The sequence below is a fragment of the Pelophylax lessonae genome (assembly GCF_965119305.1).
Source record: "Pelophylax lessonae genome assembly, chromosome: 4".
NCBI classification, from domain to species: Eukaryota; Metazoa; Chordata; class Amphibia; order Anura; family Ranidae; genus Pelophylax; species Pelophylax lessonae.
In genome coordinates, this window is record NC_138771.1 from 115,270,851 (window position 1) to 115,290,560 (window position 19,710).

The following is a 19,710-nucleotide window of genomic DNA, read 5'->3' on the forward strand; positions in this document are numbered from 1 at the left end:
TCACTGCAAGAGGTACAGTCTCTGGGTCTTGTGCCCGCATCCTCCACCAATTGTAGGGGATCAGACTCAAGGCAGGGACACGCTCACAGTTTCTTTAGAAAATGACAGGTTTAATGCACTCTCAAAAGGTCATAACAAAAGAAACTGGCTCCTGGCCAAACAAACTAAATAAACTTCCACTCAACTGAGCCTTACTGTGTTTGTAGTCCTTTTAAAGTCCTTGTTCAGGTAAGGGTCCTTTCTGGAACAAACGATAATATCCCAGGTTTCAGAGACAAGCAGCCATGCTCCCATTTGCTTCCTGTAATGGAGACATCCACACTCTCTGAGATCCAGGTCCAGCTGCCTTAATCAAGGCCTAGCCAGAGACCAACAAACTGTGGTCCACGGAATTGGGAATCTGTCCCACCCAGAGCACTATCAGATTCCGAGTATAAATAAAGGGTAAAGACTAGCACTCTACCATAATGTCTTTGCTGATTTTACCTTAGATTGAAAAATCTAAGAAACCGTGGAGGAACATAGATCCCATCAACCACTTCCCCAGCCATTTGGAGCTGTTTTACCAGCACCCTGCTACAATATATATATATATATATATATATATATATATGCAGTATATATATATATATATCATGGATGGATATTCATTAACTGCTGGAAGAAACAAAGGTCTGATGGTGTATAGCCTCACTTCATAACAACTTGGTTCTGCTGGAATGCTGTAAATGTGTAAAGCTAGTTAGCAACCTAATAAAACATTTCACTCACCTGACACCTTGAAAAATGTGTGGCTTTGGGGGGTCACATGTATCCTTACATTCAGTCAGTGCACTGTCTGGTCCCACCTCTACTTATAGGGCCATGCTTAAAGTGGTCTTAAACCCCAAACAAAAAAATGTATTATGTTGCAGCTCTTAGATGTGGTGGCTGCATTTGTTTGCTAGTTTCCCATCATTTATTGGCTAGTTTCCCTTCATTTTCACCTGATCATTCCTCCAGTAAGTCTCTTTTTTCAATTTCAATTGACAGTCAAAGCTTTTCAGCAAAAGTGGCAGTTATAGGTTAGAGACAAACCATTTAACACTGACATAACCACTTAAAATGGTTAGCATTTATTCATTTATGCAAAACCTGTATTTCAAAAGAAACTGCTTTAAAAGAGTATTCTTGAGTTTGGCTTCAGTGCTGGTTCACACTGGTGTGATGCGGGAACCCTGCGAATCCACTGCGGGTTCCCACATCACACCTGATTCGCAGGCAGTTCACACTGCCATATGCGAACTGCTGGGAGTGTCAATACAAAGTTATTGACACCTCAGATTAGTTTGCATATCGCAGTGCAAACTGTCAATTCAGACAGGAATCGGATTGCATAGGTGTAAACACCCATACGATCCGATTCTGGTGCAGACCAAAAAAACGGTCCTGCACAACTTTGGTCACAATGCGATGCAAATTCAGCCATACAATCAGTATGGCTGAATTTGCATCGCACAGACATCACATGTGATTTGCAGAGCAGTGTGGTGCAAATCATATGCGATGTCTGACATCGCTATAGTGTGAACCGCCACCTAATTTGTTAGTCAATTCCATATAAATCTTCAACTAACACTCTCCCTAGGTTGACAGTGCTGCTGTCCAATAGTGTCTCTGTTGCTGTCCATGTAGGGACAACCTAAGAAGTGTGTAACTGGCTGGATCACAAATGAAAACAAAATTAAAAAAGCATAATAGAGAAAAGAATGCAGTCGCTATGTAAGAATTGGTAAGCTGCAATATACAATATTTAATTTTGTTTTTGGGTTTAATATTGCTTTGAATGAAAACGAATTATGTTCTCAAAAGTTCAGCATCAAAGTCTCCCCAACATGGGGATCCTTAAAGATGGGAAATCAACCTCTCATTTAGGCCCCTAAGGTTTGAATCATGGCATTTCTCAATGAGATGTGCTAACAGGGGGAACCTATTAAGAAGCAATAGCTTTAAAATGTAAAATAGAACAATTCTTCTAGCAATGGATTTTTTTCTGGACATATAGAGAATGGTACCTCAAAGTAAATGCATAAATAAAAAAAAATGTATAAAGAACCATATCCAGTGTTTGCTAAGTGAAATTTACAAATTTTATTTCAGATCAACATGCTAGCTCAACGTGTTTCAAATACTTCAATCATCTTCATCAGTAACACATGTGAACAGTATCTGTATAGAAAACCCAGTAGTGCAAAATCAAATGTTTCCATACAGTTTGTTGGAGTGGAAATTCTCAAATCCAGAAGGGGACAGACAAGGGAGATAGTAGTCCAAAAGGTGTAACAAATCTTCAGTATAGTATACAATGTAAAACTCCTTACGCCAGAGTTTACACTCTTGTTGAAAGCAAAACTGAAGGAAAACTTCTTGTACAGTACAAACATAAAATAGCTTTTTTCATGATAAAAGTACTACTCACAAGCGTACACTCTATCCGCGTATTTAAAAGGTAACAGCCAGTTGGGGCCGGCACTCCAAAACAAAATTTAGGTACCAGGTAATGGTCCCTTCCTTCAACAGAAACTTGGCTCCCACTGTTACCCAGTGCATTGTGAAGGTCCAGACACCTTCTTCATCAAGGGTACAGAGCCAACTTATATCCCTTTTTATATACAGTATACACGTAAACCAGATCCATTAATCCCTCCCTTAATAGGCAGTACTAGTTAACCCCTTGTACACAGAATAAAATGAAGGTCACTTCCTTTAATGTTAAAGTAAATACCTCAAGTTGCATCACAGTACCTGAACAGCACGGTGGTCCAGCGGTCAGCACTCTCACCCAGCAACCCTAAGGTCTTCGTTCAAGTCCCAACCACAATACCGCCATGTATGAGTCTTCTCCAGGGAACATGAAAATATACATATAAGATATTTATGCTATACAAACCTCTGAATTATAAAAATGCTCTCCATAATAAAAAAATATAACTACCACTCTTGCCTAAAACAATATCAAAATGCTTATTAAAAAAACAATTAATACTAAAATATATCTTAAAAAATTTTGGAGTCAGGGTCTCTAAGCCATGGATCCACTCACCCTCTTTTTGAACCAAATACATAAGGTCACACCTCTCCACTTGGCTGACACTTTCTGGATTGCTAAATATTTTAGTGAATTGGGTCCCATTTATGACAGTGTCTAAGGTGTTTTGGTACAATATGCTCCTCCATAGGGTCCTTTTCCTACATCCAATGTGCTGTTGTCCACACCCACAATCTAATAAATAAAAAAAAAGCATTGGTAGCGTTGCAGGTCAGGAGTTCTCTAATTTCATACACCTTTCCCGTAACATTTGATTAGAATGTTTAAATGCTTTGTCTTATATCTCTTGTATGTCTACAGGCAAAGTACCTCTGGCACATCCTAAAGCCCTTTCCTCTCTGTTAAAACATTCTTTATAGAGGCTTTTTTTTCTGGTATGAAACTCTTCACCAATGTATCCTTTAGGTTTAAAGGGTAAACTACTTCAAAGGATGGGGTCTCTCCTTACTATTGGGCAATATTTTCTAATTTCCCTTGTAACTTTATCCTTATTTACACAGTAGGGAGAACATAGATGGGAATTTCTTAATCTTTTTTCTTACTGCTTTTATCTCTCTAATGCCCCGTACACACGTGCAGATTATCTGAAGACTTTTGTCTGCAGACTTACCAAAACCATATAATATGAGGTCAAACCTAAACACTTTCAATTTGTATGCAATCCGGCAGGCCCTTGCACTACATAGAAAAGGTAAATCTGAAGACAAAAGTCTTCAGATAATCTGCACGTGTGTACGGGGCATTACCCTCCTATCACAATCAAGGGTCTCTTTAATCTCAGGTTTATATTTATTTTTTTAATTTTAAATATTTATATGTAAAACATTTATATTTAAAAATGTATATTTCAAACTCTCTGAATGTTGAATAAAAACAACTTTCCTAGTACAATTTCACCTGTATCTAATGAATTGTTCCTTAGGGACACCCTCTATCTCTGGACAATGGTGCCAACTTTCTGCAGGAACAAACCCATTACAGTCAGTCTCTTTGTAGTATACCTACCTGTGTTTCGACTTTTCCATCTATTATTTTGATGACTAAATCTAGAAAATTCACCTCAACTTTACTATACACAACACAAACTCTAAATTCCATGTACTGTTTGTTGGTATCTGCCTGCGGGATGGGCCATTTGGAGTATATTTATGTGCTGATTATTAAACTATCTGGAATACATACAGTATATTGTTATTGTGGTGTGCTGTTGCATTCCTCTTTGAATGGCAGAATTTAACTCCTGCCTGGAACTGATTTGGATTCTTGATTAATAAACTACTTGGAATGCATATATTGCTATTGTGGTCAAGGATCTGGGCGTGCTGATGCACCCTCTCTATATATGGCAGGATTGATTTCCAAACCAGAACTGATTTGGATTCTTGCATGAATATTTTGCTCTTTTTCTTTGAAGCTCTTTGCTTTTGATGTAAAAAAGTGGAGGATATTGGGGATTAATTACATCTTTTGGACTACTATCTTCATGTTCATGGCTGTCACCTTCTGGATTTGAGAATTTCCACTCCAGTAAACTAATATAAAGAAACATGTAACTATAATGCAAGATATTCTAAATTAATTACTAATGTAGCTATTGGGGTATATGTTGATGCCCTCTCGTTCCCACACCCAGGATCTGGTTTCATCACTTACTTGGCTTTAATTTATAGATCACATTGTTTTCCATAGGGGAAGATACATCACATTCTTTTCACATAGCCAGAACTGAATTACTCATAATCAGAATATATATTTAAAAAATCAACTAACAATTTAATGAAAAAAAAAAAAAAAAAAATATATATATATATATATATATATACACTGTATATATATATTGTATTTTTTAAAATATCAATTAAGTCTTCCGTTGACTCAAAGTGAGCCCATGTATGGTATGCTATTTTCCCAAGATAGAGATTAAAGCTTAACTTCAGCTTTCATTTAAATCTAAGAAGTACATTTGGACCAAGCTGGTCCAAACAACTATTCTCTTTACTAATACATGTGCTTGCTGCTAGCGCTATATAAACTGCATGTAGTAGCTTCAGCTACACACATTATGCAGAGCTCTGTTCCAGCAGTGGTACAGAGACTGCTATTCCCAGAACAAAATTGAGTCTATTCACAGGAAGCTTTTTATGAATTAATGCAAGGCTTCCTTTGATTGGCTAAGGTGCAGAGGTAGGGGGGTTGCATCTCAAACTCCACCTCAGCCAATCAGAGGAAGCCTTGTATTCACTCATAAAAATATAAAGCTTTCTATGAATAGCTGAGCAGTGCTTAGCTGGACTTGATTATGTTCTCATAATGGGAAGGGAAGTCAACATAAAGCTGCTGAAACACAGCACTGTATACTGTATGCAGCAGATGCTGAAACACAGCACTGTATACTGTATGTAGCTGATGCCGAAACACAGCACTGTATACTGTATGTAGCTGATGCCAAAACACAGCACTGTATACTGTATGTAGCTGATGCCGAAACACAGCACTGTATACTGTATGTAGCTGATGCCAAAACACAGCACTGTATACTGTATGTAGCTGATGCCAAAACACAGCACTGTATACTGTATGTAGCTGATGCCAAAACACAGCACTGTATACTGTATGTAGCTGATGCTGAAACACAGCACTGTATACTGTATGTAGCTGATGCCAAAACACAGCACTGTATACTGTATGTAGCTGATGCCGCAACACAGCACTGTATACTGTATGTAGCTGATGCCGAAACACAGCACTGTATACTGTATGTAGCTAATGCCAAAACCCAGCATTGTATACTGTATGTAGCTGATGCTGCTGAAACACAACACTGTATACTGTATGTAGCTGATGCCGAAACACAGCAGTGTACACTGTAAGTAGCTGATGCCGAAACACAGTACTGTATACTGTATGTAGCTGATGCCAAAACACAGCACTGTATATTGTATGTAGCTGATGCCGAAACACAGCAGTGTATACTGTATGTAGCTGATGCCGAAACACAGCACAGTATACTGTATGTAGCTGATGCCGAAACACAGCACTGTATACTGTATGTAGCTGATGCCAAAACACAGCACTGTATATTGTATGTAGCTGATGCCGAAACACAGCACTGTATACTGTATGTAGCTGATGCCGAAACACAGCACTGTATACTGTATGTAGCTGATGCCGAAACACAGCACTGTATACTGTATGTAGCTGATGCCGAAACACAGCACTGTATACTGTATGTAGCTGATGCCAAAACACAGCACTGTATACTGTATGTAGTTAATGCCGAAACACAGCACTGTATACTGTATGTAGCTGATGCCAAAACACAGCATTGTATACTGTATGTAGCTGATGCCGAAACACAGCACTGTATACTGTATGTAGCTGATGCCGAAACACAGCACTGTATACTGTATGTAGCTGATGCCGAAACACAGCACTGTATACTGTATGTAGCTGATGCTATATATGTAGCTGATGCTACATACAGTTTATACAGCGCTGACAGTGGGAATATCGATTAGTGTTGTTTAGAACAGCTTGGTCCAAGCAAACTATTTAAAGGTAAATGAAACCTGAAGTCAGACTTTAAATCATTCACTGAACTCGGGAATATACAGTATAGGTGTACATAGTAGTATAGAGCCACTACAACTCTTAGGGGATGACTTACTAAAGGCAAATGGACTGTTCACTATGCAAGGGAAGTTACACTTTGAAAGGGAATTCACCCCAAAACATAGTGAATGAGGTGAAGCTGTGCTGACTTCCATCACCCAATCATGTGCAAGTAAAAATGCTGTTTTTATTTTCCTTGCATATGATTGGATATTCCTTGAAAAGTGAAATTTCATCACATTCACTAAGCTCTGGAGAAAATTCCCCTGTAAAGTGAACAGATTATTTGTCTTTAGCAAATTAACCCCTTAGTGTCCACAACTTTGTGATGTCTCTGTAGGTTAGAATGATTCTTAGGAGCCAGGCATTTTGCTGACCTCATTAATACACCAAAGAGGTAATTAATTAATAGAAAGGTCTCTCCTCCCAGATGCAGGGACACTTACAGCGCATGTGATACCACTTAGAGAGGAGTTTCGTTTGTTTTCACTGAAGCAACATATAATTTTGCCATATTTATATAACAATTAGATTTGATCATCTACATGTACACGTCACTGTTCACCAACTAATAGGCAAAGGATAAGTAAGCAAGTACTGGAATATATAACAGTTTCTGTGGGGACAGCAAGAAAACAGACATAACCATACACTTAGTGACAGAAGTCTAGCATTCCACCCATTACGATAATTCCAGCATATTGCAATTATGTGCCTAATTAAAATTAAGAAATTAGAGCATAGTTAAAAGGAATAATATTTTGCTCGTAGCTAATTTCATTAAAGTATTAATGAGCAGGACTCATTTTATGGCTAAAGGGCAACTACTTTCTGCAGAACACCTTCGTGCTAGCTAATTTATTCATGCATGAAAAACAATCCAATGAAAAATGACTGAACCGGGAACTGCTGGTCCTAATTAAAATATTTAAAACACCATGTCTATTCTGCTCAATCTAGCCAAATACCTAGGCTAGAAGCCAGCATGGTGCCAATTAACATGGAAGAAGCAAACACACAACACCCACAGTTTCTGATTAAAGTGCATATTATTGTACCATACAATATATTGTTGCACACATATATGTAAATGTTTAATTAACCCATGTCTAAATCTCTGCAATATCTAGCAACTGATGCATTAATCTTCAAACAACCCAGACCAACAGCAGATACACTTTTATTTATGGTGCTGCACAGCAGTCAAATATCATTTGGGGTAATCTTGTAAGCTGCACATTCAAGTATTTCTCTTGAGGGAAAAAGTAGGAAAACTGATTTTTTTTTTTTCCCCTGAAATGCTGTATAAGTCAGCGTAGACTCTGTCAGATGCCAACGGCTTGTGAATACGAGGCAGCAGTGGCATAGCCTTGGGTGATACAATGCTAATCATTAATAATAGAAGCAGTTTCTGGGACCAAGATCTTTCATTAGTCTTGGATGGCAACTGACACATCTAAAAGAAGCTCTGCTGCTAGAGCCAAAGACTTGATTGTAAGCAGGAAGTTCAGCACGAGCCCACCAGAGGACACTGAAAATAATTGTCACATTGGAATTATTTCAGCAACTACAAAACTTGCAGACTACTAAGGAAAAAAAAAAAAAAAAAGATGTTAACTTTCTTGCTTTGTTGATACACCATGAGAGATAACTAAATAGATTAAGGCATGGCATACGCGAAGATTAAAGGGTCTCCCAGGCTTTTCACAGCATGCCTTAGAACACATTTAATGTACAAATATTACAGTTACACAAAACAATATTGTAGAAAAGTCTGGGATGTATTTAGAGACCATTCTGCCTTGGGAATGATAATGTCAATTCATACAGATTCTTTCCATGTAGTATTTTGAGCATTAGAGTATTATTGTATAATACAATACAGGAGGCACTACAGTGTTCGCCTTATATATAGAAAACAGACAGTGCACCAATGAAGATCATGCATCAGAAGAGGAGCTGACCGTATGGTGTCCCCTTCACCCATCTCCACCTGAATTTTGCTTTATAACAAACTCCACCTGAATTTTGCTTTATAACAAACTCCACCTGAGTTTTTGCTTTATTTTTATTTTTGTTTTTTTGTTTTTTTAGATAACCAACCAAGGCAAAAATTAAATGTAATTATGACCCCAAACATCTTTTTTTTTTAATCCTAGTGTTTTAGCCACTGAGTTTTTTGTGTGATGAATATGTTTTATGTGTATATTTAGATACAAAAAAGAGGGGTACCCCCAATGGTTTGGGACTGTGTATGCCACTATTGCACTGAAACACTTTAAACGAAACAATATGTATATATAAAACATATCAATTTTATTACAAAAGAAAAATCAAAAAAACATTTACATTGAACATTTATATTTACCCAGTAAAACACTGGATATACATAGGATTAAAATATGCATGCAGTAACAGACCAGTTTCTGTACAGAAGACTCCTAAGGACCCTTGTTGGAGAGAACCGGACCAGACCCCATGTGTATATTTAGGCAGAAAGATCTTATTTGAACTGGACGATAGAAGTATCCACAAAGAAGGCCTTCCATTGATCTAATATAATTACAGTGCATCTGGAAAGTATTCACAGTGCTTCACCTTTTCCACATTTTGTTATGTTACAGCCTTATTCCAAAATGGATTAAATGTATTATTTTTCTCAAAATTCTACAAATAATACCACACAATGACAACATGAAAGAAGTTTGTTTGACATTTTTGCAAATTTATAAAAAAAAAAAAAAATGAAAAAAAAAAAAAAAAATCACATGTACATAAGTATTTACAGCCTTTGCTCAATACTTTGTTGAAGCACCTTTGGCACCAATTACAGCCTCAAGTCCTTTTGAACATGATGCTACAAGCTTGGCACACCTATTTTTGGGCATTTTATCCCATTATTCTTTGCAGGACCTCTCAAGCCCCATCAGGTATGATGGGGAGCGTTGGTGCACAGCCATTTTCAGATCTCTCCAGAGATGTTCAATTGGGTTCAAGTCTGGCCTCTGGCTGGGCCACTCAAGGACATTCACAGAGTTGTTCTCTAGCTGCTCCTTTGTTATCTTGGCTATGTGCTTAGGGTCGTTGTCCTGTTGGAAGGTGAACCTACGCCCCAGTCTAAGGGCCAGAGTGCTCTGCAGCAGGTTTTTATCAAGAATGTCTCTTTACATTGCTATATTCATCTTTCCCTCTATCCTGACTAGTCTCCCAGTTCCTGCTGCAGAAAAACATCCCAATAGCATGATACTGCCACCACCATGCTTCACTGTAGGGATGGTATTGGCCAAGTGATGAGCGGTGCCTGGTTTCCTCCAGAAATTACACTTGCCTTTCAGGCCAAAGAGTGTAATCTTTGTTTTATCAGATCAGTGAATTTTGTTTCTCATGGTTTGAGAGTCCTTCAGGTGCCTTTTGTCAAACTCCAGGCAGGCTGCCATGCTTTATTGAAAAGCCATATGTAACTATTGTTACATGGTTGATAAAAATAAAGAAATCAGTTCATCCAGTTTAACCTAAGTGTGTGTGTGTTTATGTCACTACCAGTTTCCATATCCCTGCATAATGAATTCACTAAGAAATGCATCTTAAAGTTTTTTTGAATTCATCTACATTCCCCTTTGACACCACAAGCTGTGGAAGGAAGTTCCACATCCTTTCCTCTCTAACAGTAAAGACCCCTTACACAATTTACAATTGAACAGTATATTTTCCTACTTAAATTGGTTCAAAAGGCTCAAGGTTTTTTACCTTCATGCATTATGCATGAAGGTAAAAAACCTTCTGTGTGTGGAAGACCCCTTAGCTTCCCCAATACTTACCTGACCCCATTGTGATCCAGTGATGTACACGAAAGCCTCGGCTCTCTGGGGACTCTCCCCCCTCATTGGCTGAGACAGCAGCGGGAGCCAATGGCTGTCAATCACGGTCAGTGAGCAAATGAGGAGAGAGAGAGAGGGGGTGGGGCCAAGTCACAGCTCTGTGTGTGAATGGACATGCAGAGTAGCAGATTAGGAGCAAGTCTGCTCGGGTGCCCAAATAGCAAGCTGCATGCAGTGTGGGGCATTTGGCAGGAGGGTGGGGCCAGGAGCACTGGAGGGGAACCCAAAAAGAGGAGGATTGGGGCTGCCCTGTGCAAAACCAGTGCAAGTATAATGTGTATGTTATTTAAAAAAAGAAACCTAAGCCTTTAATACCATGTAACTTCTTTAGAGAACCGGACCACACACTCTAAATGTGGCCAACCAGAATTATGTAAAGGGGTATAGTTTTATCTCTAGAGTATATAACCTTTTTACTGCATGTTAATAGTCAACTAGCCATATTTTATTCAGCTTGGCATTGCTTGGCATTGTGTCCCTGTGATCTACTGGGACACAAGATTATTTTTCCTTCCTTAATTTCCTCAGAGGTTCTCTCCCTATTGAGTAGCTTGCATTCATATTTTTAGCTCCCAGGTGCATTATTTTACAATTTTTAACATTAGACCTCATCTGCCATTTAGCTGCACACCACTCTTTTTTAACTTGGTCTTCTCTTAAAATTTCTATGTCCTGTTGTGAAGTTTTTGCTCTACTTGGCTCTGTATCATCAGAAAACACTGAAATTGAACTATTTATTCCAACGTCTATATCATTTATAAACGAGTTAAACAGAATTGGTTCCAGTACAGAGCCCAGGCACACCACTAACAACTCAGAAAATAAACCATTCAGAAAATGTGCCATTAATCACCACCCTCTGTATCTACTTCTGTAACCAATTTTCTATTCAGGTACATACAATAAAATCAATGTCAAAAGACCTTAACTTGTAAATTAAGCGTTTGTTTCAAATGCCCTAGCGAAATCTATATATACTACACCCACAGGCCTTCATCTATCCAAATTATAGTTTACTTCCTTAAAATGTTAAGAGATTGGTCCAGCAAGAATGGTCTTTCATAAATCCTTGTTGGTTACTACTAATGATACTACTTACAGTACATCAGAAAATTCTTGGATATGGCCCATTATCATTCCTTCAAATACAGTGTACATAAAATGGATATTAGGCTGATTATTCTTTAGTATCCAGGTATATACAGTATCTCACAAAAGTGAGTACACTTCTCACATTTCTGTAAATATTTTTTATATCTTTTCATGTGACAACACTGAAGAAGTGACACTTTGCTGCAATGTAAAGTTGTGAGTGTACAGCTTGTATAACAGTGTAAATGTGCTGTCCCCTCAAAATAGCGCAACACACAGCCAATAATGTCGAAACCGCTGGCAATAAAAATGAGTACACCCCTAAGTGAAAATGTCCAAATTGGGCCCAAAGTGTCAATATTTTGTGTGGCCACCATTATTTTCCAGCACTGCCTTATTCCTCTTGGGCATGGAGTTCACCAGAGCTTCACAGGTTGCCACTGGAGTCCTCTTTCACTCCTCCATGATGACATCACAAAGCTGGGGGGTGTTAGAGACCTTGTGCTCCTCCACCTTCCATTTGAGGATGCCCACAGATGCTCAATAGGGTTTAGATCTGGAGACATACTTGGCCAATCCATCACCTCTACCCTCAGCTTCTTTAGCAAGGCAGTGGTTGTCTTGGAGGTTTGTTTGGGGTCGGTATCATGTTGGAATACTTCCCTGCAGCCCAGTTTCCGAAGGGAGGGGATCATGCTCTGCTTCTGTATGTCACAGTACATGTTGGCCTTCATGGTTCTCTCAATGAACTTTAGCTCCCCAGTGCCAGCAGCACTCATGCCTGTCCCAGACCATTACACTCCTACCACCATGCTTGACTGTAGGCAAGACACACTTGTCTTTGTACTCCTCACCTGGTTGCCGCCACACACGCTTGACACCATCTGAACCAAATAATTTTCTCATGGTCTTATCAGACCACAGGGCATGATTCCAGCAATCCATGTCCTTAGCCTGCTTGTCTTCAGCAAACTGTTTGCAGGCTTTCTGGTGCATCATCTTAAGAAGAGGCTTCTTTCTGGCTTGACAGCCATGCAGACCAATTTGATGCAGTGTGCGGCGTATGGTCTGAGCACTGACAGGCTGAAGCCCCACCCCTTCAACCTTTGATGCAATGCTGGCATGCGTTTATTTCAGAAAGACAACCTCTGGATATGATGCTGAGCACGTGCACTCAACTTCTTTGGTCAACCATGGTGAGGCCTGTTCTGAGTGGAACCTGTCCTGTTAAGCTGCTTTATGGTCTTTGCCACCGTGCTGCAGCTCAGTTTCTTGGCAAGCTTCTTATAGCCTAGGCCATTTTTATGTAGAGCGACACAAGGCCATACAATGTGATTAAAAGATAAGCGTTTTAACCTTAGGCAACGCAGGGGGTTCTTTATTGTTAGGGCTACAAGATTGTGGAATTCTCTACCACAAAAGGTAGTTACTGCGGGAAGTATGGCTACTTTCAAAAGACTCTTGGACGTACATCTCAAGGATCAGAACATTCAGGGGTATGAGAAATGATTACGGCCACACACACCTACACAGGTTGAACTGGATGGACTATTATCTTTATTCAACCTCAACTACTATGTAACTATGTAACTATGTAATTCTTTTTTTCAGATCATCAGAGAGATCTTTGCCACGAGGTGCCATGTTGAACTTCCAGTGACCAGTATGAGAGATTGAGAGTGATAACACCAAATTTAACACACCTGCTCCCCATTCACACCTGAGACCTTGTAACACTAACGAGTCACATGACACCGGGGAGGGAAAATGGCAAATTTAGCCCAATTTGGACATTTTTACTTAGGAATGTACTCACTTTTGTTGCTATTAGCTTAGACATACATCAATGACTGTGTGTTGAGTTATTTTGAGGGGACAGAAAATTTACACTGTTATACAAGCTGTACACTCACTACTTTACATTGTAGCAAAGTGTAATTTCTTTAGTGTTGTCACATGAAAAGATATAATAAAATATTTACAAAAATGTGAGAGGTGTACTTACTTCTGTTAGATACTGTATATATCAATTATTTTTTTAATATTGGTACCACACTAACTTTTGCCAGTTAGCTGGCACCATTACGTCAGCAATCTGTCCTTAGAATTAGGAACAATGGTCTGGCTATAACATGTTCTTTGAGAACTCTTGGATGTAAGTCATTGAGTCCTTGTGATTTATTCAAATTAGGTTTGTTTCGTTTTTATTTTTGAACACTGGATTTCTGTTAGCTACATGGGTACATTCAATATAATGTTATTTACATTACTTTCATGTTTTTTATATCTCTCCTTTTCATTTGTGTAAACTGAGGAGAAGAATGTATTTAATACAAAAAAAAAAATCATATGTAAATAGTTGGTTTGGGCTGCTTATTCTTAAGAATTACATGCAAAATAATGGTACCGCTTTCAGCACCTAAAATCCGAAAGAATCATACTGCCAGGGAGGTTAATTAGTAGGTCCATCAAAGCATTCCTAGTTGGGGCCTCTACCATTTGACTATGAAATTGTCCTAAATAACTTTCAATAAACCACGAGTCTTAGTTGAGTGTGTAGTTCCATCTGCCCCATCAATGTCAAAAGCAGCATAAGTTGTCTTGCTTTATTACACTAAATATTTAGATGCCATCTTTAGTGGTTACTGTACATATGCTTTATATAAGACTTGTTTGTCTAAGCAATTTTTCTAAATAAAAAGAGAAGCAGTACCCAAGTATCAGTGTAAGATAAATAGGCTTATAGGCCTGATTCAATAATCTGCCATAACACTGTTCTGCCTCTGTCGGGAATGATAGCAGGTGGCAGGTCTGCTGATTGGCTCCCCCTCTGTCCTATCAGCATGGGATCATGCCTCTGGTGGCTATTGTACGAAATTACATACAGGTATGTGATTTCACGCAATAGAGCCACGTTGCTGCAGTAAATGTACATTAGGCAGTCGGCAAGTGGTTAAAACCCTTTTTACATAGCAAAATTATTATAATTTAAATTTAATAAAATGTAAAAGATGTACCCACATAGCCCTCTGTAAATTGACAGAACATTCTATATCCTTAAGTGAAGAACAGTTCTGTGGATATATTGAGAGCAGTACATGAACATGTGTATTACAACCATATTCTTCCATGATGGAATAGTCTGTTATTTTGTGCATGACCAAAACTTTAGCTGTATAGCTGGGCATGCTCTGTAGAACACCAACAAACTAAAGGCCCTTTCTATACCAGTAGGCATGTTATGGCACTCATAATATACATGCACTATGATCTATTTAACAAATGTGAGCTGTGGTGCATTGTTCCAATGCATCGAAATGTTCGAGATTTTTTTCTTCTGTAAATTTTCACTAAATTACATTCATTGAACTTATCATCGGCAGCAGCACATTAAAAAATGTTGCACACAATTTAATGTTACGATAAAAGTATGCCTGCATCATTTTAAAAAACAAGATGGGATAAATGAGGGTGTGTGAAAAACAGCCGATCCCCAGTTTGAAATACTTACCCACCAGTCTGCTAACAAACCAAAATAAACCTGTCTAACAAATAAGTTAAAAGCAGGAGTTTAGTTAACACATATTTGCAAATGCATGCGGAAGCTGCAAGGCCAGCGACAAGGCATCCTGCGTTCTTGCAGAACCTAACACTAAATAACACTGCTCAACCTGAGTGTATAAGTGTCTTCACAAAGGGAAGTACATGCTTGCTAATAGGTGGATTGGAAACAGATGGGATTGGAGACCGCCCAATCCTCCCCCACCTGCTCCAATCCACGACTGGCAACGAAAAACGCATGGCTGCACAAAAAAGCCATGGGGTGCAAACTAAATGTGATCAGCTGGGAGACACACACCCCCATCCCTTTAGTAAAGATGCCATAGGCAAATGGGGACTTTGAGTGAGACACCCGCCTGTAAAGCAAGCGTCTCCATCCCTAGTACGATACAAGAAATGGGCAATTTGGGACTTTATATGAGAACTGGCGAGCACTGCACAGTGTCTCCATCCCTGTCAATTGAAAAACAAGATGGGATAAATGAGGGTGTGTGAAAAACAGCCGATCCCTAGTTTGAAATACTTACCCACCAGTCTGCTAACAAACCAAAATAAACCTGTCTAACAAATAAGTTAAAAGCAGGAGTTTAGTTAACACATATTTGCAAATGCATGCGGAAGCTGCAAGGCCAGCGACAAGGCATCCTGCGTTCTTGCAGAACCTAACACTAAATAACACTGCTCAACCTGAGTGTATAAGTGTCTTCACAAAGGGAAGTACATGCTTGCTAATAGGTGGATTGGAAACAGATGGGATTGGAGACCGCCCAATCCTCCCCCACCTGCTCCAATCCACGACTGGCAACGAAAAACGCATGGCTGCACAAAAAAGCCATGGGGTGCAAACTAAATGTGATCAGCTGGGAGACACACACCCCCATCCCTTTAGTAAAGATGCCATAGGCAAATGGGGACTTTGAGTGAGACACCCGCCTGTAAAGCAAGCGTCTCCATCCCTAGTACGATACAAGAAATGGGCAATTTGGGACTTTATATGAGAACTGGCGAGCACTGCACAGTGTCTCCATCCCTGTCAATTGAAAAACAAGATGGGATAAATGAGGGTGTGTGAAAAACAGCCGATCCCTAGTTTGAAATACTTACCCACCAGTCTGCTAACAAACCAAAATAAACCTGTCTAACAAATAAGTTAAAAGCAGGAGTTTAGTTAACACATATTTGCAAATGCATGCGGAAGCTGCAAGGCCAGCGACAAGGCATCCTGCATTCTTGCAGAACCTAACACTAAATAACACTGCTCAACCTGAGTGTATAAGTGTCTTCACAAAGGGAATCCCATCTTGTTTTTCAATTGACAGGGATGGAGACACTGTGCAGTGCTCGCCAGTTCTCATATAAAGTCCCAAATTGCCCATTTCTTGCCTGCATCATTTTATTGCAATGCACACCAATGAAACACACACAGCACTGTGAATTGGACGGTACCACAATGCAAAGGTGTGAAGCCAACCTCCAGGTTTTTAGCATACATTTCCTATTTACAGTTTTGCGTACCTTAAATTTACACCATTTTGAAAAAAGGCATAACTTTTGTTGGTTGTAGAAAACTTATAGCACCATCTTTTATTTCAATGTTTTTATTAAAGTTTAATATACAAAACAGAAAAGTAAACATGTTCTGTTATCCAGAGGTACATAGCAAGAATAATTGTAGGTTGATACACAGGGCTGAATATACATAATGCAAAGTAGAGAGTCATGACATCAGCTCCAAATGTAGTCTGTAGTATAGCAGACCTGTCTTATCCCTCCAGACACCCCATCTGGGAACATTCTGTGTCACTAAGGGGGACAAGACAGATACTTGTTGCTTTGTTTCAATGTTATTAGTTAAGTTGAACAATGAACAAAGATTAAAATGATCATTATGTACCGATTCACTTCCCAGAGCTCCAGTCACACTCACTCCCTGTCGTATTTTGTGTGTCTAGCATATACAGTTCTACCACAAGTTAAACAAGGGTTGACTGACAAATTATCAGATTAACAGAATAACAAAACCAGTCAGAGTCAGGTTAGAATTACTCAGACCAGCTTTGGATCATCTATTGCATAGTAATTGGTTCCCCACAAGGTTAACAAGGTTTATCAAGACTTAGATAGAGTTAACAAGATTCATAAATTAAATCTCTCCGAGTACCACTTAAGCCATGGTGCCCAGCACTCTGAGACTGCCTCTTGTTTCCCCACTGAAAATGAGAATATAATTTCATAGGTGCCATGTATATGAGTTGTTCGGATCACCTCTATTATCTCTGGGACTTTCACTTGTTTCCAGTTTCTGAGTAAAGATAGTCCTGCTGCCAGTAATATATGTGAAATCACTATTCTATGAGATACAGAGATTAGGTTTACATCTAATGATAAAATCCCCATTCCTGGAGACAGGTTCAGGTCAAGACCTATAAGTGTATTGATCATTTTCTCTACCTGTGACCAAAATATTTGAAATTTTTGGACAGGACCATAGGATATGGAAAAGGGTGCCGGTTTTGTCCACATAACCTCCAACAGGCTGGGGAGGTATGTGGGAAAATTCTGGACAGTCGATATGGTGTTAAGTACCATTGCAGCAGTATTTTTTGGTGTTGTTCCCGTAGGTCGACACTTTTAGTAGAGGTATACACAGTATTTATGGTCTCTATCCAATGTTTTGTAGTGTATTATTTCAAAATTTCTTTTTCCCAAACCTTCATTGAGGAATTTTTAAAATCTACCATTTTCTCTTGCAAGTGTGAATAAACTAGTGATATGCCTTAATGTAAAATTGTGGTGCGTTGGTAGTATTGGGTTAATTGTGTTGGTAGTGATATCTGCAATTCTGTATATGCTTGTTCTTGTATAGAAGATGGCTAATAGCACCATCTTTTTTATCCTACATGCCCTGTACTTTTAGAGAATGTGTGGTTTGGGGAATATTTTTAAACTTTCAAGGCTGTAAAAAATAGTGAAACATGATAAAAAGGGAAAAATAGCAAAAATTGTTTGGCCACCTGAGGTTAAAAGTATAGAGCAGGGCCTGGCAATGAAAAAGTTCAAGAATTCATCAAGTATTATATTTAAATGTTTTGTGTATTTTCAATTTTGCTTTCTGAGCTAAAGGAAGTAAAGACCCTGCTGTATGTTTCTTTATTTTTTTTATTTTTTTATTTTACAATTATTGATACATGTCCCCCATGGCAGTGTACAGCTCCCTATACCATTTATTTTAACAGCCGTTTATCTATTAGCTGTAAAATTGGAAAGCATTAAACAATATGGGACAATTATAGAATTCAATTGGATTCCCCTAAATTCAGGTTTGCCAAACTATGAATAAATAACACCCAAAATGCTTATGTGGTGTGATATGAGGTATTTAGTTTTATCCCTAGTTTATAAATTATTTCATATTTTTCAATAAAATTTTTGTTTGCATAAGCTGCTTGCTCCATTATATGACTCCCTTCATGGGTTCCTTTAAGGCCCCTTTCACACTTGTGCGACTTCAAAGTCGCATGATTTTCTGCGATTTTGCAGCATCTTTGTTGCAGTGATTTTGATGCGATTTTGATACGAGTTTAACTGGGCTGGAAGCAATGCCTATGTCTTTGGACCTCAAAATGCATCAAAATCGGGTCAAAGTAGTGCAAGGACTACTTTGAAGTCGGTGCAATTTCAAGTTACTCAGATATGAACGGTACTCATTAGAAATAATGGTCCCAAAATCGCAGGTCCCAAATCGTAGGACAAGTCGCACAAGTGTGAAAGGGGCCTAACCCTATCTATTTTTAATTTTTTGGGGGGTTATCTGGAACACAATAACTATAAATAGTGAGACAGCAACAAACTGGTGGATGGAATTTATTCAATCACCATCACCTAGTAATTTTACCAGTAAAACCGGGCACACATGCATTGAAACTTTTTTTTAGCTGGAACCAGTTGAATTTCGGTGTAGCCATGTCTGTTCAACAGAAGCCAGTTGTTAAACTGGCTTCTGTCGAGTAGTCCTGCTGGAAAACCAGCATTGAATCCGCTGCTGCAGCCAATGGCAGGTTAGTTCTCAGCTTTTTAGAACACAATAGCGCAAATGAAGAGATCCCTGCATCCACATTGCTTGTGTGGATGCAGGAATCTGTACGTTTTTTTTGTTCAACCCGCTGGTGGAACGAAAAAGAACTTTGCGTATGTACTCTGCTTTACTCACTTCCTTCATAAATAGAGTACTTCAAAGTACTGTACCTATGGTGTAGTACCATTGTTACCTTAGGGTGCTCTCTTATATTTGGACTCTTCTTCCCCTTCCCCTGATCTCCATATTAAAGGTGATGGTGGTTCTGTAGTAAACAGAAGAGAAATGGGAAGCCTGACATCATTGTTTGAGATATCAGTTCAGTGCAGTAGAAGTTTCAAAAAAAAAAATCAATTTCTGTCAGGATCAATATGTATTTGCAGAAAAGATACCAAATGTATGAA